Below are 27599 nucleotides of genomic sequence, written 5' to 3' on the forward strand. Positions count from 1 at the left end.
CGCAAATGTTCTACCAGCCTTATTCATTGTAGGCCTCAAAATAGAAATAACCCATCTGTCTACAAACAGATGAATGGCTAAATAGTTGTGGCACATCCACACCATGGAATACTGCTCAGCAATGAAAAAAATGCATGCACACAATGACATGATTGAATCTGAATTATGATATCAAAGGGAGCAGCCTGTCACAAAAGAGTGCACACTGCATTCCATTCCTTTGAAATTCTAGAAGTGACACCTCTGATCCATGGAGACAGAAGCAGGTCTGTAGCTGCTGGAACTGGGGAAGAGGTGGGTAGGATGGAATGGGCAACAGGGAGATTTGGGGGTCAGTGCAAACTCTTGTGTTTTAATTGTGGTGGTTGCACAGGTGTATGTATTTGTCAGAATGTAGTGAAGTCACAATTTAAATGGATATATTTCTATTACATGTGGAAGAGATAAATTCTAGGGCTCCCCCTTCCTCTTAGCCTGCCACATTCTTTAAAGAGTCTACACAGCCACAGTCACCTGGCTCTGGCCCTGATTTCCAGAAACTTCTCTGGCCTCTTCCCATCTCCTAAACACACACAGTTCCCAGAACAACCCATGGTGACTCTCCTTTTTAGGCTGTTGAAAGGCTTGTTCTTCTGCCTGGAGCAGTCTTCTGTCCACTCTTTGTCCTGTGTCCATCCTCAGGTTTCTGCCTCCACATCATCTCCCCTGGGAAGCCACCTCTGCCCTGAGTGAGGCGTTGCCACAGCATGGAATCCCCACTGTCCATCGTGTTCTGAATCATCCATGTGAGGGGCTGGGATGGGAGTCTTGATGGAATGGGGCTGTGTCCTTATTGTTGTGCCCCAAAAGCCCAGCACAGGGCATGACCCGAAGCAATGGTCTATGGCTATTTGCTTGATGAAGGAGCCAATGCAATGACAACAGTTTACGGATCCCTTCGCTGAAGGGTAAGCAGTGCGAACGTTGTTGTGGGGCTGTCGACTGCTGTGGCCTGACCTTGCTGTCCTAAGGCCTGCCTTACGTTGCCTTCCCAGGGAGTTCTGATTTTGAGACACTAGTGTGCTGTGCCCTCTTCTCCATGAATGTATCTCAAAGACCATCCTCCCAAAATCCTACTGGTTTGTCATCAGTTTAGCCTGTTCATGTAGAACCAACATCTTGACTGGCCTTGAGACTGACACAAGCCCCCTGGCTCCCAGCTGAGGGTTCTGTGAGCCTTTGGTCTACAGAGTGTGACTGTGCTGGCCCCAGCCTCTCAGGTCTTGTGGCCGCAGAGAAGGACAGGGGCTCTCCAGGAAGAAATATCAGAAAAAATCCATTCTGAAAGAAGGGTGAAGGAAACACACAGAGCAGCTCACCCTTGCCTGTCCACAGCAGGAGCTGACCCAACATGGTGGCAGCACTGAGCAGGGTGAAATAGAACTGTACCTCCCCAGCCAGCCAGACCCTCAGCCAGAGACAAACGCCACAGACAGCGCTGAGCTCTCCAGGCAGGATGGGGCTGTTCCTTACTCTTCTGAATTTCTTTAATGCGACCCCTAATACAAAGTTTTTAAATTTTTAATGAAGAAAAACATAAAAAATTAAAATTAAAACCATTAGGAGTGACCTTCTGATAAACAAACGCCTGGACCCGCGAGCCCCTGTGCGGGGGATGTGCGTGCCTTGCCCCTGGCGGCCCCGGGTTGGCTGCCCAGCACAGTCTTGGCTCCAATTAGGGCTGAAGCAACTTTGGGGTGGACTCAGGAAGCAGTGGAGTTTGTTTGAGAGGCAGGTGTCAGGGTTTGTTGGTGCCCTGAATGCTCACTTTGGGTTGTATTAGCTTGAATTTTTTATGTTTGCCCTCATGAAAAATTAAACCAGAACGTTCTTACCCTTTAGCGATGCTCTTTATCATCGGGACTGATAAAGAAATGGAGTTCCAAGGAGTCAGGAGGAACCTACAATGTGCTCAAGATGCATCAGATGCTGAAGGCTGGAGGAAGCCGGGTGCCTCGTGTATGCTGGCTTCCCGCCTGCTCTGGCCAAAGAGTGAGGGCTTGGCTGCCGTACGGCAGTGGCATTACACAGCGGAGGTTGTGCATTGCTGGACATGAGCCTGTGAGCGTGATTCAATCTGTAATCCTTGACATTTGTTGAGCAGTGGCAGGAAAGGTGTCGGTTCTTTCCCAACATGGGCTTTTTCTGATGCATCCTCATCATGTTCACAAGAGAATTCCAAACTGGACAGGACTGAGTTTTACTCTAACACAGTAAGGGGTGCGCATTTCCCTTACATGCACAATAGACCAGTTGCCCTCCGTGGCAAGCAGAAAAACGGTCCCTTAAAGATGTTCTATTCTCAGAATTTCTGAATATTTCTCCTTGCGTGGCAAAAGGGACTTTGTAGACATGAATAAGGTAAGGATCTGGAGTTGGGGAGTCTCCTAGACTCTCCAGGTGGAGGCAACATGATGGAATCATAAGGGTCCTTAACAGAGAGAGACAGGAGGGTCGCGTCAGAGTGACGCAGTGTGGGCAAAGCTCCCCCAGCCATCCCTGGCTTTGAGATGAAAGGAATCACAGGCTGACAAATGCAGGCAGCCTTCAGAATCTGGGAAAAGAGGATAGAAAAGGAGAGGAGAGAAGAGGAAAGGAGAGGAGAGGAGAGGAGAGGAGAGGAAAAGGAAGGGGAGGGGAGGGGAGGAGAGGAGAGGAGAGGAGAGGAGAAAAGAGGAGAGGAGAGGAGAGGAGAGGAGAGGAGAGGAGAGGAGAGGAGAGGAGAGTGAAGAAAAGGAAAAGGGAAAGGAAAAAAGAAAGGGAAGGAGAGTTCTTCCCTGGAGCCTCCAGAAGAAATGCATCCCTGCTGACACCTTAATTTTCAGCTTGATGAGACCCATTTTGAACTTTTAACCTCCAGAGCTGTAAGACAATAAATGCATGTTGCTTGAAGCCACTAAGTTTGTGGTTTGTTATAGTACCAATAGGAGGCTAATATATCCACTTATTCCATACATGTTATAGAGGAGACGAAGGATGGATGAATTTGTTCTTGCATGGGAGAATTTCTTGTATTTGTTATCCCCTAGAGGCAGGTAAAGGGTGTGGCCTGCACTACAAAGACCTAGGTTTGAGTCCCAGCTCCACCTGCTAAAGGAAACATGGTGTCTGACAGGTCTGTTTCCTCTTAAATGCAGATGACTGTAGGCTGTTGGGAAGATCATCAATGGGAGAATATATGGAAGGAGGATCTGTCTGACAGAATTAAGTACTACTGTCACTTTCCCCAAAAACATACATTTAGTATCTGCAAGGACTGAGTCAGGCGTCCACCTTCTGAGCTGGGTGTGGAGGAAACTTCATCTGATCCACGGACTGAGAATAGGGAACGGTGCAACAGAGAGTACAGAAGAGGTGCTACTGCAGCAGGAAAGGGCATTACCGGGAGTCTAGAAACAGTGCTGCTAGGATGTTACTCACTGAGAGTACAGAGGGGGTGTTACTGCAGCAGGAAAGGGCACTACTGGGAGTCTGGGAACAGTGCTGTTAGGATGTTACTCACTGAGAGTAAAGAGGGGGCGTTGCTGCAGCAGGAAAGGGCGTTACAGGGAGTCTGGAAACAGTGGTGCTAGGATGTCACTCACTGAGAGTGTGTAAGGCATTACTGAGAGTATGAAATCATGGAACAGCGACTGCAGAAAGGGTGTGCACAGTAGCACCCTCCATGCTTTCAACAATGTCCCTCCTGCACTCTCAGTAACACTTTCAGACCTTCAGCAACACCCTTCTTTACTCTCAGGAGCACCTTTACATACTCTCAGGAACGCCGTTTCTAGACTTGCAGTAACACCCCTTCTGCAGTCACCATTTCATGATTTCATGCCCTCAGTAATACCTTACATACTCTCAGTGAGTAACATCCTAACAGCACTGTTTCCAGACTCCCGGTGAGAGGTGAAGCCAGCTGGACTTCCTGGGTCGAGTGGGGACTTGGAGAACTTTTCTGTCTTCCAAGGAGACTGTAAAATGCACCAATCAGCGCTTTGTAAAAACGCACCAATCAGTGCTCTGTAGCTAGCAAAAGGTTTGTAAAATGGACCAATCAGCGCTCGGTAAAATGGACCAATCAGCAGGATTCTAAAAGTAACCAATCACGGGGAGGATTGAGAAAAGGGCATTCTGATAGGACAGAAACAGGACATGGGCGGGGACAAATGAGGGAATAAAAGCTGGCCCCCCCAGCCAGCAGTGGCAACCCAACCCATCCCTTCCACGCTGTGGAAGCTTTGTTCTTTTGCTCTTCACAATAAACCTTGCTGTCGCTCACTCTTTGGGTCCGTCCTGTCTTTAAGAGCTGTAACACTCACTGTAAAGGTCCGTGGCTCCATTCTTGAAGTCAGTGAGACCACGAACCCACTGGATGCAATGAACTCCAGACACACCAGTAACGCCCTTTCCTGCTGTAGTAATGTCCCTTCTGTACTCTCTGTTGCACCATTCCATATTCTCAGTCTGTGAAGCAGATAAAGTTTCCTCCACACTCAGCTCAGAAGGCAGACGCCTGACTCAGGCCCTTACCCATTGGACCAGGGTGTCCTCTTGGCCATGGGCTTAGCCGAGTTGGGCCGCGTGGGCCTCACTGGAGGTTCCGGTTGGGGCTATGGTGTAAGCCACTCTCTCCCGGGGCTTGCTGAGCTCTGGGGATGACACCGTGGAGCTGCTGCCATCTGCCCTCTGATGATGTCTGAAAGTGAAGCCATGCTGAGGGAAATGGGGCTCAAAGATGAGGAAAGGTGGATTCCGATTGGCATCGTTGGAACACCTGGATGCTGTCAATACCATGAGCCAATACTTGATGTCTTTCCATAAGCCAGGGTAAGCTGTGTTTTCCGTCACTTGCAACACAAAGAGATCTAATTCAAAGGAGTTCTTATTTGGAATGTGGTCTGCAGTCTGCCCTACCTTCAAGCCAGGCTGAGGGCAGGTTTTTGCATCATCTCCTTAAAGTGGCTTCTGTAATGTCCCTACTCCGTGAACCCCTTTAGGCTCCTCAGTGCCTCCAGTAGTGGATGAAATTATGCCCCAGGGGATCAGGCCTCCACAGCTGACCAGGGACAACTCCCTGACTTTATTTTCCATCACCTCTTACATCTGGGCAGCATCCTAAATGTTCCAGCTACCTTCTGCCTTTCACCATACTCCTTCCTCCTGGTGAGTCTTACCACTGATCTTCATGCTGTCCAGTTTTGAAGTTCAATTTGAACTTGAACTTCATGTCCCCAGTCACAAAAAGCTTTCCGCCATAACTCCTGAGTTGGCCTTCGATGTGGCTCGTTTCTTGAGCATCTACTGTGTCTCACTGAACTTGGCTCATTTATTACCTGCTTTGTTCCACTGAATGGGAAAACTAAACCCAATGAAGACAGACTTCTGTGCTCCCAGTTCCTCCTTCAGACCCTGGGTCACAGCCAGCACTCAATAAACATTTGTACATACATCATATAGGTTTCCTATAACAACTCTGAGGGACAAAGTTTCTACTGCATGAATGAAGGGAAAACTGAGGCTCAGAATGAATCATGCTGCTCAAGTTCACAGCAACCTAGTCAGGCGTGGGCTGGCCCATTTCAAACTTATGCTCTTGCCATTGAAAAAACTGTTTCCAGTATTCATTCCTTCATTTGTTCATTCACTAACAAATCACGGAGTTATCTACTATGGGTTTTGTATTGGAGTCATTTGTAATGCAGGTGTAATTCACACCCTACTCCATACAGTAGGCATCACAGGGCACCCACCGCACAGAACCAGTGAGTGCTACCACTGAGACACTGCAGACGATGCTCAGACAAGTCCCAGCAAGTGCAGGCCTTGGTCAGTTTTCCTCTACCTCACTGCAAGTTCTCTGGGAGCCGAGATCATGTCCCATTTGCTTTGTTATTTACTCCAAATTAGCACACAGCAGGATTCCATATTGATTTAAAAAACTTACTGTTACAATGAATTGCCATTTCTACTCATCTCATCAAAAAATAAATATAGAAAGGAGATCAATTAGAAGAGCATGACTGAAGCTGGAATTGTTTGCAAGGCTGTGCTGTGAGAGAAGGCTGAGGAGGTCAGAAAGCTGGCTGGAGAATTCAGGCTTCTCCCTAGGTAAAGCACCTCCCAGAGGGTAGGGTTTGTACCTCCAGGAATATGTGGGCTTTTCCCTAAGGCATGCAGATGATATTCTGAAGATGAAGTGTTTGAACGTGAAGAACTGACAGCATTACGTTGGATCTGATGGTGTCTATCGTAAAACATTCAGGTGTGTTGTCACTAAAACAGCTCAGATTAATAAGGGGTTTCTTCTTTTCCCAGAGTGACTGGGGATCTCCAGGGCTTTGAAAAGATGAGGTGATAGGTAGACATATCGACATATCACAAAAAGTGGGGTTTTTTTTTTTTTTTAAATGTGGAGAAAAGAAGAAACTGAAAGTAAGGGAAAAATGGCAAATGAAGGAGAATCAGTTAATTTCGATTCTGGTAACATGATAATTTGTGAACATTCAGACGTGGGTCAGGAGGGAGGTTCCTTTTTCCTTGTTAAAGATTGTTCAGCAGATGAATTGTGAATAAGGGGTGACTGTAGAAAATATATGTTGACTTCTGTAGGAGAACAAATTATTTTTAAGGTTACTGTGGTCATCGACAGATTGCAGGAGAACAAAAAAGGCTTCTATTTTCGGTTCTTTCCTTTAGTTGCTATACAAGCTTGACATATTTACTCAAAAAAAAAAAAAGAACATACATCTAGAGGCATTTTATAATCTGGAATTTTTGCTAATTAACACTGATGGTCTCCTAATTTGGTGAAGTTTTATTGCATGAATACTTTTCTTCAAAGAATTCTATAATTTTAGACTTGGAGGAAGCCCGAACAGCTGTCACAACTATGACAGATGTGAAGATGAACTATGATTTTTCCAAAAGTTTTAGAGAGGGAGAGGAGGAGAAGGGAGGAAGAAAAAATATGACGGTCAGGGAGATGTGGGTGTGGATCTCGGGGCCCTCACTCACTCGCTCTGTGAGCTTGGTCATTTCCTAAACACTGTGACCGGCTGCATTCCGGAGGAGAGGTTACAGAGGGCTTTGCATGGAGCAGAATGACTGTTAGGGTCGAACTATTCATCCACAAAGATCCAACTGATTTCTTCTGACTTTTCACTAACGTGCCACTGAAATAAGATTTATCAGTCTGTCAGTTTTGTTATTTCCGGAAGGCATTTCAAAACATCCTCCAAGGATCTGAATTAATTTTGTAATAATGAGATCAAATCAAAATATACATAATATATATAGATCCCTTGGGATTTATACCTAAAGAGGGGGAGGAGGGAAGAAGAGGGAAGAGGAGGAAAAGAGGAGAGAGGAGGAGGGAGGGGGGAGGAAGAAGAGGAGGGGGAGGACGAAAGGGGTAGAGGAAGAGGGAAGAGGGTGGTGGAAGGAGAAAAGAAAGGAGTAGGAAGGGGAGAAAGGAGGAGGAGGGGGAAAGGAAGGGGAGGAGGAAAGGAGAGGAGGAAGGGGGAATGAGGAAGGGAGAAAAGAAGGGGGAGGAGGAAGGGGGAAGGGGAAGGGAGGAGAAGGAGGTGGAAGAAGGAAGAGGAGGAGAAGGTTGAGGAGGGCCTTCGTCATCAGGCTGCGGTGGCCTGGCCAACAGTCCCAACTGACTGCACAGGAGCTCTGGAGCTGAAGCAGCTCATTAAAGGGCATGGGGCTGAGATGGCAATGCCCTTATGCCTCTGTATCCATTCCTCTTTAGTTGCGCTGCCCCAGAAGGTGTGTGAGTGAGGAAGCTCTCTGCTTGTGAGGCAACCCTGGAAGAGGCTGATGACTGAAGGTCACCTGCTCACAGTACCCAGCAGCTGGTTGGGAAGGTGAGTTGGCAGATCATCCCTGCCCACCCAGCTGCCCTTAGCACCCAGTTTTTAAGTCTGTAAGACTGAGATCAGATACCTCTTAGGGGCCCATGGGAATGAGAGATTCCAGATGAAATGCTTAGCACAATGCCTGGCACAGGAAATGTCAATGAATGTGAATAAAAGTAATAACAATTATTTATTATTATTAATAGCTATAACAACTTGAATATGACTATTTGGGGATGCTTTACAAATATCTCAGCACACCTAACTTCAGGCATCATTACAGGCCGGCGAATTCATTGCTGTGCCCACTTTACAGATAAGAGCCACAGACTCATGGAGGACGAGCACAGAGCCGTGACCACGGCCGGGGTTTCAGCCAGGAGTTGGGCTCACAAATCGTTTTTGAAAATGTCACAGTGGTCCTGTCTTGCTGACATTGTTTGAGATGGTTTTTTGTAGTATTCTTCTTTTTTGAGTGGTCTCCTGACTTTTCCTGGTCTTGCTGGAAGGATGTTTGGTGGATAAGAAGGAGGATGTGACCTCCCACAGCGTGGCTCTCCATAGAATGCAGCCAAAGTCCCGTCCTTCATCTTGAGGTCACACTCAGTGTCCCTGAGCTCCTCCCTGTGGCGGGGGACCAGCTCTGAGGGCTACTTGTGCATGTGAACTACACAACTGTTCCATGATTGCCTAGAATTCCGATGTTTCCAGGTTTGGTGTAGTAAAAAAATGTGCTTCAGTGGATGCTTTTTATCCTTACACACCAGTGTCGGAAGCACATGCATAATTTAAAAACTTTATATTTTCAATTATTGCGAGTGTCCCAAACAAGAGACATTTTTTTGTGTGATTGTTAAATGCAGCCAGGTGATCATTAAAATCTTTTTTGTGTTGACAGTTTCTTCAGCTCTGAAACTGAGTTAAAATTTCTTAGTAGTAATTGATATCTCTTGGGAAAAGTGTTTCAAAAAAGAAAAAAAAAAAAAAGAGATGTAAACAGCTTTTCCAGAAAAGAAAAAAAAATAAAGAGCAGAGGGGAAAAGAGAAATGGGCTTCAATTTTACTTGTTTTGGAATCACAGTCCTGGCCAATATCCCACTGAGATGAAAATTATTCCAAGTTAGAGGAGCAGGGCTAAGAACGTGTGTTTTTGTGAAATGTATTCACATTATGGCCTTGCTAATACATGTTACTATCTAGCCAAAAATGATGACATAACCAAAAGCACTGGCCAGTGTTATCTAAAATATCAGATCTATAGTCTGATATGATCTCATTATTACAAAATTAATTCAGATCCTCGAAGGATGTTTTGCAATGCCTTTCAGAAATAACAAAACTGACAGCCTGATAAATCTTATTTCAGTGGCACCTTAGTGAAAAGTCAGAAGAAATCAGTTTGATCTTTGTAGATGAATAGTTCGATGTTCAAACTCCTTCCAGCCTTTAGATTCCACGTCTGTAAAAATATCACATAACAATTGGCAATGCTGAGACATGTCAGGACTCACACTTTCTTGGTTAGAATAATTGATATCTCGTTAAACTCCTATACATACACTTTTAATTTCTTTCAAATCAAATTTCAACGCCCACACATGATTTTCCAAAACTCTTCTTATACTAAAATGTCTAGAAAGCCGAGAAACTTTAATTCATTTTCAACTTAGAAAGCTAAGAGCCACCTTAAATGTTGTAAGTGACATCTCAGGGTGACCCCATAGGTGCTCCTGACAACGCTCCTAGGGTGGCCAGCGTTGGTGTCCTCGTCACACTGGGGCTGTTTTGTGGATCCAGGTGAGGAGGTGGAGGCTCTCCTGTCTTTCCTTTTGAGAGGTGTGTCTCCAAGGCATCCATTAGCCAGGCACATCTGCACAGAATAGGGGGGTCATGATAAACATCCATAGTGTGTCCAGATGGCAGTCCCCACGTCTCTTTTTTCGCCTTTTCATCCAGCTGTTTTGGCAATAAAAATAGCTGCCCAGCTTTTTAAGCACTGATTGCCCTCTCGGAATATTCAACGTACCTTCCTTTGTACCAGTTCAGAAGTCTCTGAAGCATTTCACGGCATGACATCTGGAGAGGCTCTGGGGCCGGGCTGTCTGAAATCCAGGTTGTATTGCAGGTATACGTCCTCCTAACTGCGGCATCTGGGACGCCACTTAACAGTTCAGTTCAGTGCTTGGACTTCCTCATCTGCGGAGTGCAGCTATGCCCAGACTTAGGAACGAGACTAAGTGAATTAATAACAAAATGGCTTCGCACCGTGCCTGTCCACAGTGAGTACTCAGTACACTGGGCTGTTGTATCATTGTTGTTACTGCCGTTGTTAGAGTGTGCAGGCCCTGTTTGCTGTTTTGATTTATTGCTTTCAAGATTCTACAACTCTCTACAGACTTGTGGTCAAGGCGTTCAGTAAGAAACTTTTCTCACCTCACCTGTTGTCAGTATTTGATACAAATTTCACGTCGGTATAGAAGGAGATTATACTAGTAACAAATGCTAATAATGCAGGGGCCTGCATACTTTTCAGTTAAACAGAGGAGTGTCAAGTAGAGTCTTCTGGTTAAAGAAAGAGGCGCCAGGAAGAACGACAGCTTTAAAGTTAAGATCTGGACTTCAGTGCAGTTGGCCTTTTGCTTTTATAGCGGAATGGTTTTCTGACAACATCTTCTAAAGAATCCTCCAAATTGTTTGGTAGGTCCCTTGTATTTTCCAGTACAATATTGAGCACAATTGATAAACTAAAATTTTCTCCCATTTATTCATCCATTCAACAAATACTTACGGACCACCTACTACATATATGGGTGTGAACGAGAACCTCAAGTCTGATAGAAAGGGCTTGTGTTCTGGGCGCCAGGAAACAGCTGTGAAGGAAGGAGCAGCTGTGATGGCCACTGCTGTGTCCGAGAGGGGCGCAGTGGGTAAGAGACTGGAACAGAGAGTGCGCTGGAGTATGGCGGGGGTGTTAGGGGGCCTGCAGTTAGGGAAACACTGGGTTTTGAGGGGAAGCATTGAAGCTGAAATCTAACTGATAAGAGGAGACCAGCACCCAAAGACCTGGGAAACGCATTCCAGGCAGTGAGGCAGCAAGCACAGGACACAGGTGTGTTTCTATGTTGTATCCGTGTGTGTGTGTTTGTGCACTGCATCATCTGTTCATGCTATGTGTATTGTGTGCTGTGTTTCTGTGTAGTTTCTGTGTATGCTCTGCGTGTTTGTATGTTGTGTATCTGTATGTTTGTATGCTGTGCCTATGTGTGTTCTATGTGTTTGTATGTTGTTTCTGTGTGTGTGTTCTGTGTGTTTGTATTTGTGTCTCTGTGTGTTTCTATGCATGTTCTGTGTGTTTATATGTTGTGTCTGTGCATCTTCTACATGTTTGTATGCTGTTTCTGTGTGTGTTCTGTGTGTCTGTGTCTGTGTTTGTATTGTGTTTCTGTGTGTTGTTTCTGTGCATGCTCTGTGTGTTTGTATGTTGTGTCTGTGTATCTGTATGTTTGTATGCTGTGTCTATGTGTGTTCGATGTATTTGTATGCTGTTTCTATGTATGTTCTGTGTCTATGTTTGTATTGTGTTTCTGTTTTTTCAGTGTATGTTGTGTGTGTTTGTATGTTATGTCTGTGTATCTGTATGTTTGTATGCTGTGCCTCTGTGTGTTCTCCATGTTTGTATGTTGTTTCCATGTGTGTGTTGTGTGTTTGTGTGTTGTGTCTGTGTGTGGGTAAAGAGCAGCCGCTGGGACTGAGCCTGTGTCCAGAGCTGTAGCTGTCTCACAGGGTGGCTGTCTCCCATGGGTCCAGCTGGGAGCAGACCTGTCTTACTCTAGGGTAAGAGTCAGGTCATCAGAGCTGGCACAGTCCAGGCACACCCAGGATGGCCAGGCAGGAGTGGAAAGCAGCTCCACACCTGTGCCACCCACTGGCGTTCCCAACTGTGGAACTGAAGCCAATTGCTCACAGGCACCTGCACACTTCTGCCACACACGTGTGCACATTCTGACACCAAACTCAAGCTGCTATACCATCAACTTCTCTAGAAGTTCAACAAGGGAAGTAAGTTCCAAGGAGAAGAAAGTACGAATACAAGAGCAAGAAGACAAGGCTTGGTTTGGGGTTTCAAAATTGGTTTCAGCTGCAGACTTTGGGTCTGGGCTCCTAATGGTGCTGTCCACAGGAGAGAACAGGGGGGATGGGAAAGGCTTTGGCCTCCTGGGCAACTTTGATTCTTAGCTTTTCTGGGACTGCATGTAAATGTCCTGTCGTTCCTGTTTGTATTTTGAGCCCTTTGCTCTAACTCCAGTTGTCTAATGTTGGCCTGGACAAACTTCCCCCAGGACAAGAACAGGCCTTTTCTAAATTGCACCGAGACTCTAGGTTTATATGGAGGATTGGTTGCCATGGACTCAGATCCATTCAGTATCAGGGCTCTAGGAAGGTTCCCTAGAGACCCTGAGTGACAAGCTCTTCATTTAGAGAGAAAGTCCAGACAGACAGGATGGCCGCACCGGAGGCAAGTGAGTTAGAGACAGATGCTGGCCTTGAAACCTGTCCTGGGTCTGAACCTTGATCCTTTCCCTTTGTAATGTATCATGGATGACTTAAAATTATGCTTATTTCTCTTCTTTTTTTTTCCATTGTGTTTCTGCTTTGCAATGAACCATCTCTTAAAACAAACACATTTGGAAAATAACAGCATATCTTTCCCAAGGTAATTTCTTATCCTGTTTTTCTGATTTATGCATTTACTACTATTTTAACTTCTTAAACTCTCATATGGTATTCCTGGCATGTAGGCAATAACTGATACACTTATCTTCAGTTTGGCATTGTTTTTCTCCCTTCTGTCTCAGGGAACTCACATACACTTTCTAACTTTTCCTGTCTTTGCTGCCAAGACCTTCCATAGCCATTTTTGACATGTTTACAAATACCTTTGGCCGTAAGAGTAGGGCATATTTGAACTTCTTTAAACAATTGATAACATGGAAACATTCTCATTATAATCAAGTTAATTATTGCAGAGTACACTGAGTGAAAGAGGCCAAACCCTCCTTTGAGTGTCTCCATCACACCACTGTCTCCTCAAGGAAGTTCTTTAACCTTGGGGAGTGTAAGAGTGTGCTCCATAGACCTTAGCCATCAATTCCTATAGCTATAGGCATGCACATACTTACACTTTTCTTTTTCATACATAGAATTAGGAATTAAATCATGTCTTTCTCTGGTACTTTAATAATATGTTGGTTCTAAAGATCAGTGCTTATCACCCAGGAGCAATTTTGCCCCTACCCAGGGGACATTTGGTGATATCCCGGGAAAGTTTTGGTTGTCACAATGTGGGAGGTGGAGCTACTGGTATCTAGTGGGCAGAGGCCAGGGATGTTGCTAAACACCCTACAGTGCACAGGGCAGGCCCTCAATAGAGTGAGCCAGCAGTGCTGAGGCTGAGAAACCCTGGGAGGGCTCCACCTTCCCTCCTTGGGGGCAGTGGTGCCCATGGTGTGGATCCTGAGGAGACAGGCACCCATGAACATTCAAGTGGTAGCTTAGTGTTCAGGGCTGCAAGTCTTGCTGCAGTAAGCATTCAGAAACATCCTTCTCTGTGGTATCAGAGGCAAAGTATTCGGTGAGGTTGAACTCCTTGCTGGACTGCAGATGCAGACACACCACATTGTCACATGCTTCCACATAACACACATTCTGTTCCTTGGAATTTCCTTCCCATTCTTGTGCCAGAACTACTGGCACAAGAGTACTTCCTATTCTTTTTCCAAGGCTTCCTTCAAGAACTTCTTTTTGGAAGCTCTCCCTTAAGACCAGACAGAGCAGTTATTCTTTCCCTGTGTGTACCTGGAGGGTGAAGTGCCTCCTAAGCAGACTGCAACCTCCACGAGAAAAGGACCCAGGCCAGTCTTGCCCATGGTATTAAGCCCAGCATTCAGCACAAGGTTGGCACAGCAGCAAGCACTCAGAAAACGTTGAATAAGTGACGTTAGCATTTATCTCACAAAAGCAATTATTTAAATATGCCATGTCATCTTCATTAGACTATGACTTCATTATGGACAGGGGTTGTTTTTATTTTCATTATCTCCAGTGCCCCGCACAGTACTTGGCACATAGCAGCATGAATAAAGGAATGAGTGGCTGACTGGCTAACTGAACGAATGAATGAAGTATAGCACCCTATCTGACCTTATCTGATCTATGCTCATCCAAGATAATTTTCCTCTTTAGTAAACATTTTGGTATTCAAAGCACTCTGTAGCCCCACAGTGAGGATGTTGGGTATCTATTGCTGAATAGCTGATTAATCCAACAACCTAGTGGCTGAAAACAACAAACATTTATTATGTTGTAGTTTCTATGGGCTGGGAATCTGGGTGTGGCTGAGCTAGGTGGTTCTGGTTTGGGGTTTCTCACCAGGCTGCACCCAGGTGTTGCTGGGCCTGCAGTTACCTCAAGACTGACTGGGATCTGTTTGCAAGCTCACTCATGTGGCCGTAGGGAGGCCACCATTCCTGACCAAGTGAGCCTGTCTGTGAGGCTGCCTTAGGATGTGGCCAGGAGAGAGTGTCCAAGGCAAAAGCCACAGCCTTTTTATGACCCAGTCTCAGAAGGAGCATCTTATCTCTTCTGCCATATTCTGCTCATTAGGAGTCAGTCACCAGGTCCATCCCAGACTTGAGAAGAGATCACTCCAGGGTGTGAATTTCAGGAGGCTGCTGCAGCATTTGGACCATCCTAGAATCTCCCCACCACAGTGGCAGTTAATTGGCGTTTGTTTATTTGGATCAGGTGATTCCTAGCTGTTTTATTATTTCAACAAGTTCAATAGCTTATTTCTTTAAACATGTGCTAAGAAAGCACAAACCATGGTAGGCACTGGTGGAGCTGATCATCCAAACAGCCAGTGCAGGTCTCCTCCCAATGAACCCTTCAACACTGCTGGCCTTGACTGGCTTTGGGAGGGGTATTGTTAGAAAAACTGAGGGGTTCACAATTTGAGGCCCTAAAATTAATCAAAGACAATAATTGGTGCCTAAGGCGCTAACAGCAAATATCTCACAGAAAGAATTGAAAGCCAAACCCTCAGGCAGCAGCTCTCAGGCCCAGCTCTGCAAAGGGAATCAGGGCTATGTTAGTGTCCTGGGGCTGCTGAAGCCAACTACCGCAGCTTGGGGGACTAAAACCACAGAAATGTGTTATTTCAGTTCTGGAGGCCAGAAGTCGGAAATCAAGTGTTGGCAGGGTTGGTTCCTTCCGAGAGCTTTGAGGGAGAATCTGTTCCGTTCCTCTTTCCTGGCTCCAGAAATCCTTGGTGTTTCTTGGCTTATTGTAGGCACATCCCTCCAAGCTCTGCCTCTGCTTTCAACTGGCATTCTCCTCTCTGTGTTTCTGTGTCCAACTTTTTAAAAGGACATCATTGGATTTAGGGCCCACTCTAATCCTATATGATGTTACCTAAACTTGATGACATCTACGAAGAGATTGCTTCCAAATAACGGCACATTCGTAGATACTGGGGGTTAGGATTTGAATGTAATATTTTTGGGGATTCAATTCAACCTGCTATGGAAAGTTATAGTAGGAAATGGCATTGATGCTTGAAGCATTTTGCAAATAGGTTTCTCAAGGTCATCTCTGTTGTTCAAGCTCAGGACAGGTCCTGCCTTTCCTATGAGCCTTTGTCCTGTCTCTTCCAGCTCCACCGATGACGTACAGCCTCCATTGGCTCAGACTGTTTCCAGCTTTACCTGTTCTCTTCCATATTCCAACCTCTCCATCCTCCAGACACTTGGCCCTTCCTCCGTCCTGAATTACAGCTACTGTGTAATAATTATACCCATTTCATGCCCAGTTAACAGCCTTGGCATTTACTGTTGCTGTGCCTGGAGCACTCTGCCACTGCTTCTTTGCATGTTTGGCTCCTTCTCTTATGTCAGCCTCAGCTCCAGTGCCTCCTTCTCAGCTAGACCATCCCTGACCTGCCTGTACAATAAGGCCTCCCCATGTCTCCTCCCCAAGCACTTACTTATCCATGAAGTTTTGTCATCTTCATAGAAAGTGCCATGAATCCTGCTCTTTGTCTGTCTTACCGGTGACATGTGAACCCCCAAATGGCTGCACTCCTCTGGCCTCTGCTGCTTCCTCTTCATTTTTAGAACACACCTGGCACCTGCCAGGTGCTCATAAATATTCATGGGGTGAATGAATGTCTCCCTGTAAGGCTATATATTATTTGAATCTAGGATATCTATCTGATTTGGTTCATCTCTGTGTCATCCTCAAGGCCCAGAAAGATGTTTACATTCATAAGGCCCTCAATAAATATCAATTGCTGGCATAAATGCAGTGAATTGATGGGTTTATTCATGATGTATCAGATTCATAGTAGTTGTTCAATGTAGAAAAAGTAGGGTCTGGAAAGCATTCCATTTGAGAGTAGAGCTTCAGTGTTTTCAGTGTTTCCTGAAATTCAATTATATATTATTCACTTTCATGATTTACCATATTTTTATTTTTTATTTATTTATTTATTTATTTTTTTTTTGAGACGGAGTCTCACGCTGTTGCCCAGGCTGGAGTGCAGTGGCGCGATCTCGGCTCACTGCAAGCTCCACCTCCTGGGTTCACGCCATTCTCCTGCCTCAGCCTCCTGAGTAGCTAGGACTACAGGCGCCCGCCACCGCGCCCGGCTAATTTTTTGTATTTTTAGTAGAGACGGGGTTTCACTGTGGTCTCGATCTCCTGACCTTGTGATCCGCCCGCCTCGGCCTCCCAAAGTGCTGGAATTACAGGCTTGAGCCACTGCGCCCGGCCGATTTACCATATTTTCATACAGCTAGCACAATCATTTATATATTCTTTAAAATAACTCAATTTTTAAACATAAATCAATTTACTCAGTAATAAAACTTTATCATTATTGTAAAGGGAAAACCAATGTCATTCGTTATAAATAGAATGTAACCCTTGAAACTGAACATAATAAGATAAAACACTGTTATTAAGTTCTAGCTACACAGGGAAGGATCTGAGCTTGAGGTGGGAACCCTCTCTTTGCTGTAAAAAGAGATTCAGTTTTGATTTTGCACCATAGTTTTGCAAGATGTTACCACTGGGAGAAAACGGGTGAAGAGTACATAGAATCTCTCTGTGTTATTTCTTACAATGCATGTGAATCTAGAACTCCTTCAAAATAAAAAGCGTAATTTTAACAAGGAGTTTAGCAAGTGGCACAGAGATGTTAAGGTGCAGTCAATCTCCTTGATCACATCAGGAACATTCAAACAACACCTGAGAAGGGAAAAGTTCCTTCCAGAGTGATTCCGTTGTATTCCACGACATTCCTGTGCACCACATGACATCATTTTGGAACGAATAATGTGCATGGCCCATGCTTTGGGAAGCACTGGCATAGGAGGACCCACAGATCGGGGCAAACGTAAAGTCCTCCAGAGTCATCTTGGGCCCAGCTACTGTGATTCCCAACAGCTGCTGGGACACGTCAAGCAACCATCCAGTATCTGGCAAGGATGAGAAGCCCTGGAAACTCACACATGCTGGTGGAGGAAGAACGTGGTACAACCACTTGGGAAAAACAGTCGGCAACCAAGTTAAACATTCTTTCCTTGGCCTCAGCAAGGAAAGAATGTTTCCTAAATATTTACCCAAGCAACATACAAATAGCTGACCATACAAAGACTCATACCCAGATATCTATGGTGATAAAAGTGGATCAATGGTGGCCTAGGCTGAGTGGATCAAATATTGACTACAAAAGGGCATGAGGAAATATTGCGTAGTGAGAGACGTTTCTTTATCTTGATCAGAGTAGTTGCTACACTGGTGCGTACATTTATCAAATCTCATTGAACTATACTCTTAAGATCTATGCATTGCATTGTATACAAAGAGATTTCAATAAAGTTGGTTTGAAGTCACTCAAACCATGCCACACCTCCGGCTCAAGCTCTGCAATGGCTTCTTTCCCATTTAAAATTAAGTCCACCAAGCCCCGTAGGTCCCATCCAATGGGCTCCCTAGAGCTCAATGTCTCCATCTTCTACCTCTACCATGGTCTTCACTGTACACAGTCACTCTGGCCCTCTTTACTTTGTGGATCCTCTCAGAAGATAATCCTTCTCTTGCCACCCAAACTAATGCAGCCCCTGCCCCTCCCTGTCCTATCTCCTGATTTAAATGATCTGTCTGGTGAGCTCCCTGGGTCCTTACTCGCAGGCTGTGTCTGCAGCTCCGCTGTACTGCAGGGTCTGTGAGTGTGGGCCCCTTATCTATTTCATTATTTTAACCCTGTGTGTCCCCAACTCCTGGCACATATTGGGTGGCCCCATCCATGCCCAGGTGTTGAGTGAATCCATGAGAAGACAAAGGCTATGATGTCGAATACATGATGAGCCAGAACCAGGCTTTCCTACCTCCAGACAATCAAGGGGCCTTGATTTGGGATTAAGGGAGAAAGGAGCAGAAGTCAGGAAGGGGAAGAGATTGAGGTTTACCAAGGGTGCAAGGTCTTGGCCCCTGACCGTGGGCTGAAAACTATAGAAATCATAGAACAATTTTAGCAATGAAATGCAGAAGACCCTGCGTCAACTTTAGGTGGGACTTCGGATGTTTTCATGGCCACAGAGCATCTTCCCATTTACCTGCATGGCCCAGACATGGACTTGAAAACAGTTGAGGCCAGCAGGTTCCGGGTAAGGGGTAGGATTCCAGAATGCCTCAGTGTGTTGTGGGAGGCAGCAGGTGATTTTCCTGGACTTCTGAGTTTATCAGAACCCCAAACCCCAATTGGCATTAACATTGAGGTCTCAATGTATCATGGCAGGAAGCTCCCGAGTGGTGAAAACGAAGGTGAACATCAAAGCTCAGAAGACAAGAGGGTGGAGCGATGGCAACCAAGAGCGAGACCCTTCCCTCTCCTGTGATGGGGTGGCTCTACATGAAGCCCCCAGACTGGACACAGGTCTGGCAGAATGAGGAACCCACTGAGATTTAGCTCCAACTTCCAGCATAAAAGGGAGCCTGACATAGAAACTGAGTTAGTTAAAAATAAGGCACAATGCTTTTCATGTACTCCTGAGTTTTGTGGACTGGTGTTCAATTTGCAGCATTCTTAATTGATTAAATATGAGATGAAGAAAGAGTGACCAACACTTTCACCTCAGAAGGATCCGGAAAATCAAAAGGGAGAGCCAATTAGCTTCATCCATTAACTCACTTAGTCATTATGTATTCATTCATGTAACTACCAAACACTTACTGAGTACCTAGTACTCCTGAGACACTGAGAAGTTTCCTGGGAATACAAAGACGAATCGAAGCCATGCCAGGCAGGAGTTGGAGGAAGGTTCCGGATGCCACCACGCTCCACCTCCTGGCTGGACACGAGGTGATGTTGGTAACCTCCTGACTCCAATTTCTGCAAATATACAATTAATAAACACAGGTTATTTTCTAAACGGTTCTTAAAATGAGTCAACTCTGTTTAAACTTGTTCTTTTTAGAGAAAAATGTATTTTTGAAAGTGTTGGTTAGTGCTGGGGGAAATGTCTGGTCATAGCTCAGTCCGGTGTGACAGCAGGAAGCAGCTCTGTGTATCTGGGGTGGATGTGTACGCAGGACCTATAGGAGACCAGGTAGGGGGAGGCACCTCCTCATCAAGGGCTCCTTTGCTTTGGTTTGCTTTGGTGCAGGCGGTGCTGTACAACACCGGAATACAGGAAATAAGATCTCTGCTTGCAAATTGTTTACTGAACAGGCAGGACACTGCTCACCCAATGAGTCACTGTAGCCCAAGGAGCAATACTATTTCAATTGCACAGCCTTAATTTTGCTTGTTAGTTGTTGAGACAAATGCTGGATGTTGGCTTACTCAAGCCAACTTTAACCTCTTTCAAACCAGCTCTTCAGCATAACAGAGCATGGAAGGTAAAAATCTACATTTGCCAGACTCTTTTGTAGCTGGTGCTGCAGATGACCTCAGTGCTAGCTGAAGTTGACCTTGATGCCAGCAAGCAGACAATCTCCACGTCCTGGAGGGCTGGAGAAAGTGAGGAGAGAGCCGGCATGGGGAGGCCAGCAAGAGCAGAAAGGCCCTTGGATGCTCAGCTGTGGCTGTGGTCAGCATTCTGTACCTGGTCCCTAGTGTCCTGAGGGCTGTGACATGCTAGGCAGCAGGTGCTGGCACACCCCCTAGTATGGCTAAGGGGTTCCTGCGATGGCATTGCCTTGGCTGCACGGTATCCAGGCTTGATTCCCTGGTCTTCCTGGAAATGCTATATGCTACCCAAAGTCCAATACTCATTCATTTCTGCTTAAATCAGCTCCACTGGATGCTGTTACCTGCAACTAAGAACTGTCTGATAGAGTTGCCAAAACCCGATGTTTGACTTCTCTTGAAAAACTGAAAATCTTTAAAAGCCGCAATGCATTTTCACAGAGCAACAGCTACAAGCCACGTGGAGGTGGCCTTACTGAGAGGAGCTAAGTGCCGGCCGATTAGCCACCAATAGGCCCAGTACATCCATTTCACTATTGGTCTAATTTCCATTGGCACTTGGGTTTGGGTCTGACCTGAAATCATTGCAACATACAGGGAGCTCTAGACACCAAATCCCATCTTTGTTGCTTTGTTTATATTTTTTTCTTTTTGAACCCAAAAGCCTAAATGCTCTCTGAAGTATACAACTATTTTTAATAAAACTAAAGTTTTAGTTTTCAGTTTCTGTTTGAAACATAAAAAAAAACAAGCTGGAAAATTAAATAGATGGGTAGAGTAAAAGAAAGATTGATTTGAAAGTTTGAAATGAACAAAATATATTTTTCTCCTGATGGGAAATGCCATCATCTGGTTGCGGGTCATTAATATGCCATTCATATACCAGAAGAATATCATGTTAACAGAAATTAATCCATCAGCTTTTCTATGTGGTGACCAGCACTGTCAGCTTAATAGCCACCAAAAAGCTGATGATGTGGAACGAGACTAAACAGCAGTGTAAATAGAGAGATACACGGTGATTCTTCAGATGCCTAAGTAGATTAACCTGCTTATCGATTAGCTGGCTTGTAAATTAATGAGTTATCCCCATTAATTATGTGTGTGTCTTCATAAAAGTCCTCACTGGATTTTCTAGTGATAAAGTGAGCCAAGTAAAGAATAAAATGAGGACAATGCCACATGCAGATCTCTTAATTTATGGGGCAATTTCTCTGCGTGTTTTCTCCCAGGTTATGTGATCGCTCCTTTGCTTTTCCCCATGCTCAGAGTGTACTGGGAACGTCAATATTGACTGTCCTACATGGAAAGTCACTCGGCCTATGGCTCCACTTCCTCCGACAGCTGCCTCTAACTCTGGTTAACACCTAAATTACCCCTCACATCTTTCTTCAGAGACCCTTTCAGAGAAAAGCCTTCCTGACACCTTCACATGCAGCTGGGTGTCCCCTCGGCAGCTTCCTCAGGTGTCCCTCATACCAATTCCTGCTCTGCAATTCCTTGCCCTGCTCCACCTCTTTGGCCGGGCCATGAACCCTTTCAGGTGGAGCCTGTGGCTATTGGTTCTCTGCTCCCTCATGCCCAGATAGAGCTGGGTACAAAGTGGAACCTCACTGGGTGCCAGTCATGTTGAGGAACCATGTTTCTATTGTCAGAAACCCTTGTTGTGGGTCCGCCTTAAGATTGCTCCTGTGGAGGATGTGATGAGCTTGAGGAAAAATGCATCCTGGAGGTGGAATGCTCCCTGGCTCCTAGAAGGCGGCTTCTGTGTCTACAGGCTGGTCAGTGGAGAGAAGGTGATTCCAGGGTCCCAGTCAGCTATGAAATCCTCTTTTTGGATGTGCTTCCTCACACTCCGTGTCTGGCCTCAGGGCTGCCTGGCCTTTCTGAGCCCCTGCTGCTCCTGGTTGCTGCATGTGGTCCCATCCCTTATTTCTCCATTAGGGGTTTCTATCTCTTGTGGTGACTCACCAAGGGCACCCTCTCTTTCTTGCCCTATCTCCTTCATAAATTTCTTGACATTTCAGATAAGTGGGTTGCACCGTTCTCTGATATAGATATTTTCCTATTTAGAAAACAGTATATATTTTCATTAAAAATTGGGAAATGAAGGAAGGTAAACATGTGTGATGAGTTCTCCATCTTAAAACAAAATTTTGGCCTTTAAGCACTCTGTAAATTAACGTGGCCTGGACCATGTCTGAAAAATTACAAATGATAATAATAAGTGTGTCTTTTTGTACACACTTTACAGCTTTACAGCTCACATATTAAGTCCTTTCTGGATGGACTTAGTCAGGTTTTATTTGCCTTTTCACCACATTTATTTGAACTGGAAGGCATGGGTAGGAATTGCATGAATTGCCTGGCTGGTAGCATTGATGTTGTCTTCAATATTTGACTGACAGTGGGGTGGAAGGGATGAGTGGGCCATCTTGGCTCTATCTCAGCTCTGCCGCTGGTCATACTGTGAAAATGGCACATCTGCTTTCCTCTCTAAGATTCAGCTCCTTCTCCCTTCACAGTGGAAGAGTGTGCATGAGATGACTGTCTGCCAGCTGTGGAATGCCATAGTTCTATGGTGCGCCAGTAAAGGGCAGTGGGCGTGAATTTCTAGACATCTTGTCGAATATGTGAGGACAAAGTGAATACTTGTCTTCCCCTTTGGAAATGTCAGACTCCAGGAAAGTAGTCAGTGAAAATAGATGCTTGGAGTAGTTGTGTACAAGAGGAAGTGGTGCATATCAAAGTGCCCTCTTCTCTGTTGCCTGAGGGCTGTTTCTGTATGTATGAGGACCATTTATCTTTTATCTTGCCTGTGTGTACAGGTAGCAAGATCCATAGACAACATCACCTGTTGGATTAAAACTCAGAAGGCATCACCATACAAAACAGGGGAATGGGCTCCTGACATACTTTTACTCTCTTTATTTGAAAAAATCCCAATTTGGCTTGAAATTGAAACAGTTTTATTTTCTGCTATGAATATGGAGGCTTCAGATAAAAAAAAAAGCCAACAAATTAATAACTCAACCATTCTTAGGTAAGGAAAAATCTCTGAAAAAAAAAACAAGGGAGCAGGTTATGACATAGCAGGAGCTCAATAAAAGTTTGATAGATAAAAGCATGAATGAATGAACCAATGCACAAAACAATGAATGATTTTCCAGTTGTTCAATCAAACAATCAAGAAACGACCTAGCCTGGTTAAGCTGTAATGAGAGTGCATTATTTCTGCAATGCTGATTCTTGTTCTCATAACTTGGCAGGGAGATAGTGGTCCAGGGAAGCTCAGAGACGACCTCACTTTTTGGATGTATGGTGTTCACCTGACATGCTTGCAAAACATGATGATGCCCTGTGTCACCCTGGAGATTCTGTTTGAGTGAGGCTGCCAGAATGCTGTATACCTCTGGTTCTCAAACTTGTCCACACACTGGTACCACCTAGAAAGCTTGAAAAATGATTATACTTAGCCCCCACAATTAGGGATTCTAACTAAAATGGTATGTGCCCTAATGCCGTGGCATAGGGATTTTTAAAACTTCTCTGGGTTATTGTAGTGTCCAGGGGAGTGTGAGAGACGTGGCTGCGAGAGTAGCAAGTGTCTCAAGTGGTTTTTATAATTACTTAAGAAGACGGCAGCCCAGAGCTTTGCCTGTCATGAGACAGAGGTCGCAAGGAAGTCTGGGAAGAGATTTTTGATTTGGAACATCTGATGGCATAGATACCTTTATATCCCATTACGTACAAAATCAAGAAACGGCATATTAAATATGACAAATGTGCTTTTAAATGTACAATTGATTATGCAAGAAAGGAAACAAATTCCCCAAGTGCAATAAAAAACAGAGAGAACTAAAAGGCAGCTTGCCTATCTACACTATGTGACTTTTAGGTGTAAGAAAGGGAGGAAGGGTACAATCTCAGTAATCTAGGGAAGAGGTTCTTAATTCTAGCTACAAATAAGAATTGCCTAGGGAAATATTAAACCACATTAATGCCCTGTCTCATTAAGTATCTGTGTGGATGGGGCTCAGCCATCAGCATTATTATTAAGTCCCCCAACGTGATTCTAATATGCAGTCAGGTTGATTTGGGATCTTGGGTTTTGATTTCCCTATTGAAATCAGAAGGAGGCTGATTATCACCACATTATTCATCATTACTCTGGATGCCCTAGTAATGCAGAACAACAAAGAAAAGGAATAAAAACTAAAGGAATGGAATACCATTAATTGTAGATGGTATGATTGTCTACAAAGAAAACTTTAAAAATTGACAGAAAATCTATGGGAACTAATAAAACAGTTAAACAAGGTAGACAAGTACAAGAACAGTGAAGAAAAATTAGTTGTATTCCTAACAATAAAGAATACGATTAGACCATGCCGTATTTTTAAAATGATATTCACAACATTAAAAACTGTAGAAGTAGTTAAAAATAAAACTAATGAAAGACAAAGAAGTCCTTTAGAGAGAAAATAGTAAAAGGTTAGTAAGGCCATAAAATAAGTTTCAACTAGACAATGAGGTGTACCATGTTCATGAACAAAAGACGTAATCTTTTAATTAATTCAACAAATATAAATTCAGCAATTTTCACAGGTCAGGTGGTATTCTGTGAATGAATTTCATACTTAACGGAGCTTATAATATTATGCATAGTATATCTGATGTTAAAAAATCATATGGAAAAAAAATAAAGCAAAATGAGGGACATCAGGAATGCAGGAGTAGAGGGAATTTCTATTTTTTATATAAAACTCAGGGATAATGAATGCTGATAATGTGACATTTGAGTAGGAAGTGAGGTCATGAGCCATGAAGATACTGCAGTAAGTTATTTCAGTCAGGGGAAAAAATGATACCAATGTCCATAGAAGGTGCATGCTTGGTGTGCTGAGAGATGACAAATTAGTATCTCAGCATGGCTGGAGTGGGGAGTGTGGGTGTGTGTGGTGGGAATGGTGGAATTTGAGGCAAGAGAATTAGGCAGGTGCAGTCAGGCAGTGCCCTGCTGGATACTGTAAGAAGTTTGACTCTTATGACTAGTAGGATGGGAATCTTTGGATAATTCTTAAGCAAGGGAGTGAGATTATCTAACTTAGGCTTTAAATGGCTCACACAGCTACTGTGTGTCAATAAATTGAAAGAACACCATGGTGGAAAACATAATACAAGTTTGAGGTTATTGCTATAATCCAAGTGGCAGTCATGGTGGAGGTGGTGAGAACTGAGAACAAATTCTGGATACATTTGAAAGTACAGCCAGTAGGATTTGCTGATCAACTGTCTATGAAGTGTGGTGTAGGAGGAGAGGAATGAGGAGTTAGGTCTGGAATCTATAAAGTCTCAAGTGATTATTAAAAGTAGTTGTACATGGAATTTTGAAGTTCAGAGGAAGGTGGATGAAGTTTAGGCTGAGCATAAAAATTTATCAGTATATAGATGATGGTATTTTTAAAAGAGGCTCCGTGAACAGCTCTTCTCAAAGGGTGGTCCCAGGAATAGCAGCATTGATTTGTTAGACAAATTCTTGGGCCTAACCTCCGACCTACTTAGTTAGAAGCTTCAGGGATGGGCTCCTACAGTCCGTGTTAACAAGCAATCTAGGTGATGTGAAACATGCTGGAATCTGTGAACCTTGCTCTGGTGATTCTGCATGGAGAGAGAAGACGGTTGTTCCAACTAAGGAGCCCTGGGACCTGCTGAGGCACTGAGGGCAAGACGTGGAGATAAGAAGGAAACCAGCCAAAGAGACGGCAAAGAAGAGCAAGCAAAGTAATACCAGGAAGGTGGGAATTCTCCTCTGATAAAGCACAGATTAAATGCAATCCCAAACAAAATCTCAGAAGTTAACAGAGCTTGACAGCTGATTCTAAAAGTCATGTAACAGAGTAAAGGGCCAAAGATGGATAAGACAATTGTGAGAAAGAAGCAGGATTAACCTCAGTAGAAATCACAACAGCTGTAGGGGATTTGTGCATGAGAGAAGCAGTATCTCAAGTCAATGGGAAAGGATGGACTGTAATAACCGGTACACAGACAATTGGCTAGACATATGGAAAAAGATATATTTAGATCCCTACATAACACCATATACAAAAATATATTCCAGATGGATTAAAGTCCTACAGTGGAAGGCAAATGTTTAAAAAGAAAATATAGAATAATATCTTTAACTCATTGGAATAGTAAAGAATTTCTCAAGAAAAAAGTGATAAATTTGACAACAACAAAATTTAAAATATTTGAATGATGAAAATCAGTTTCACAAATTGGGAGACAGTATCTGTAATATGTACCAGGGATAAAGTTTGATATCCAGAATATTCAGAAAGAAAGATTAATTTTTAAAATAATAAAGGGAGAAAAATCTGGTAAAAATATTTTAACAAGAACTGTCTAGGGTAGAAAACCTAAATATGCAATGAACATATGATACAAAAATGCTTGGTCTGGTAAGGATGAAAATGCAAACCAAAACATTAGCATATCACTTTCTACCAGGCTGGCAGAAAAATATTAAGGACAATACCACGCTGTATTAGATTCCTATTGCTGCAGTAACAAATTGCTGTAAATTTAGTAGCTTAAAACAAACTGAATTTGTTCTCTTACAGTTTTGGAGCTCAGAAGTTGGAAAACAGTCTCGCTGGGCTAAAGTCAAGGTGTTGCACAGCTGGTTCCTTCTGCAGGCTCTCAGGAAGATTCCGTTCTTGCCTTTTCTGGCAACTCGAGCTCCATTTCTCACATTCCTTGGCTCATGGCCCTTCCTGCACCTTCAAAGCCAACAGCCATAGCATCTTCAACTCTCTCTTGGATTCCATTCTCACATCACCTTCTGTTTCTCTGATCTCATGCCTCTCTTTTATAAGGACCCCTGTGATTCCATCAGACCCATTTGGATAATCCAGGATAGTCTCCCCATCAAGATTCTTAATTTAATCCCAACTTCAGAGTCCCTTTTGTCATACAGGCTAGCATTCAGAAGTTCCAGGGATTGGGAATTGGACATCTTGGAAGGTATTACTCAGCCAACCACACAAGCTTGGGAAAGGATGGGGCCACTAAGAACTCCCATGCCTTAAAATGCAGTACAGTTTCATTTGAGAATAACTTGTCAACACCCATTAGCAAGTGTTCATCCCCTGTGGCCCAGAATTTCACTTCTACTTGTCTATCTTGGAGATACTCTCACACAGTCTTCCACAAGAATGTTCCTGGAAGCACCTTTTGAAGTAGCAAAGAAAAAAAAAAGGAAGAAAAAAGCTGACTTTCAGAAATGTCATGGAAAAATGAATAGTGGGTTTATTTACAGTAGGACGCTGTGCAGCAGTGAAAATAATACCAACATGTATCAATAATACATATCAAATGCATTATAAATGCAAAAAGTATCTTGCAAAAGAAAGAATATTATTGTACATAAGTAATATTAAAAACACACAAGAAATGTGGATATTGTTAATGGATGCATACATATGTTGTTAGTCTAATAATCCAAGGAAGGATGAACAAGGATTTCAGAAGTGATTATTTTTAGACAGAGTGTTAGGGGAGAGAAATCAGAAATCGGGGTTGGGCTTTCCATCCTGTTTCATTAGAATGGTAAAATGATGTCATTTTCTCTTTTAATCTTGGTGACATGGGTCTCTATTATATTGCTTTTTAAA

The 27599-nt window shown here is 44.0% G+C and overlaps 1 long non-coding RNA gene across 8 annotated transcripts in view; it reads left to right on the plus strand.

Annotated features, from left to right (window-relative positions):
* The first annotated feature begins 229 nt into the window (after positions 1 to 229).
* Positions 230 to 27599, plus strand: part of LOC105470553 (uncharacterized) — a 63055-nt gene continuing 35685 nt past the window's right edge. For 3 of the 8 annotated variants that reach the window (XR_011614290.1, XR_011614296.1, XR_980589.2), the window contains exons 1-3: positions 230 to 294; positions 7784 to 7898; positions 10015 to 10168. This is a non-coding gene — a long non-coding RNA (uncharacterized lncRNA). Of the gene's footprint in view, positions 295 to 334; positions 948 to 7783; positions 7899 to 10014; positions 10169 to 10422; positions 10587 to 18747; positions 19353 to 27599 lie in introns of those variants that run through there. The other 5 variants (XR_011614292.1, XR_011614291.1, XR_011614294.1 and 2 more) reach the window with 5 other exon arrangements.

The sequence above is a fragment of the Macaca nemestrina genome, chromosome 15 (assembly GCF_043159975.1).
Source record: "Macaca nemestrina isolate mMacNem1 chromosome 15, mMacNem.hap1, whole genome shotgun sequence".
Taxonomy (NCBI): Eukaryota; Metazoa; Chordata; class Mammalia; order Primates; family Cercopithecidae; genus Macaca; species Macaca nemestrina.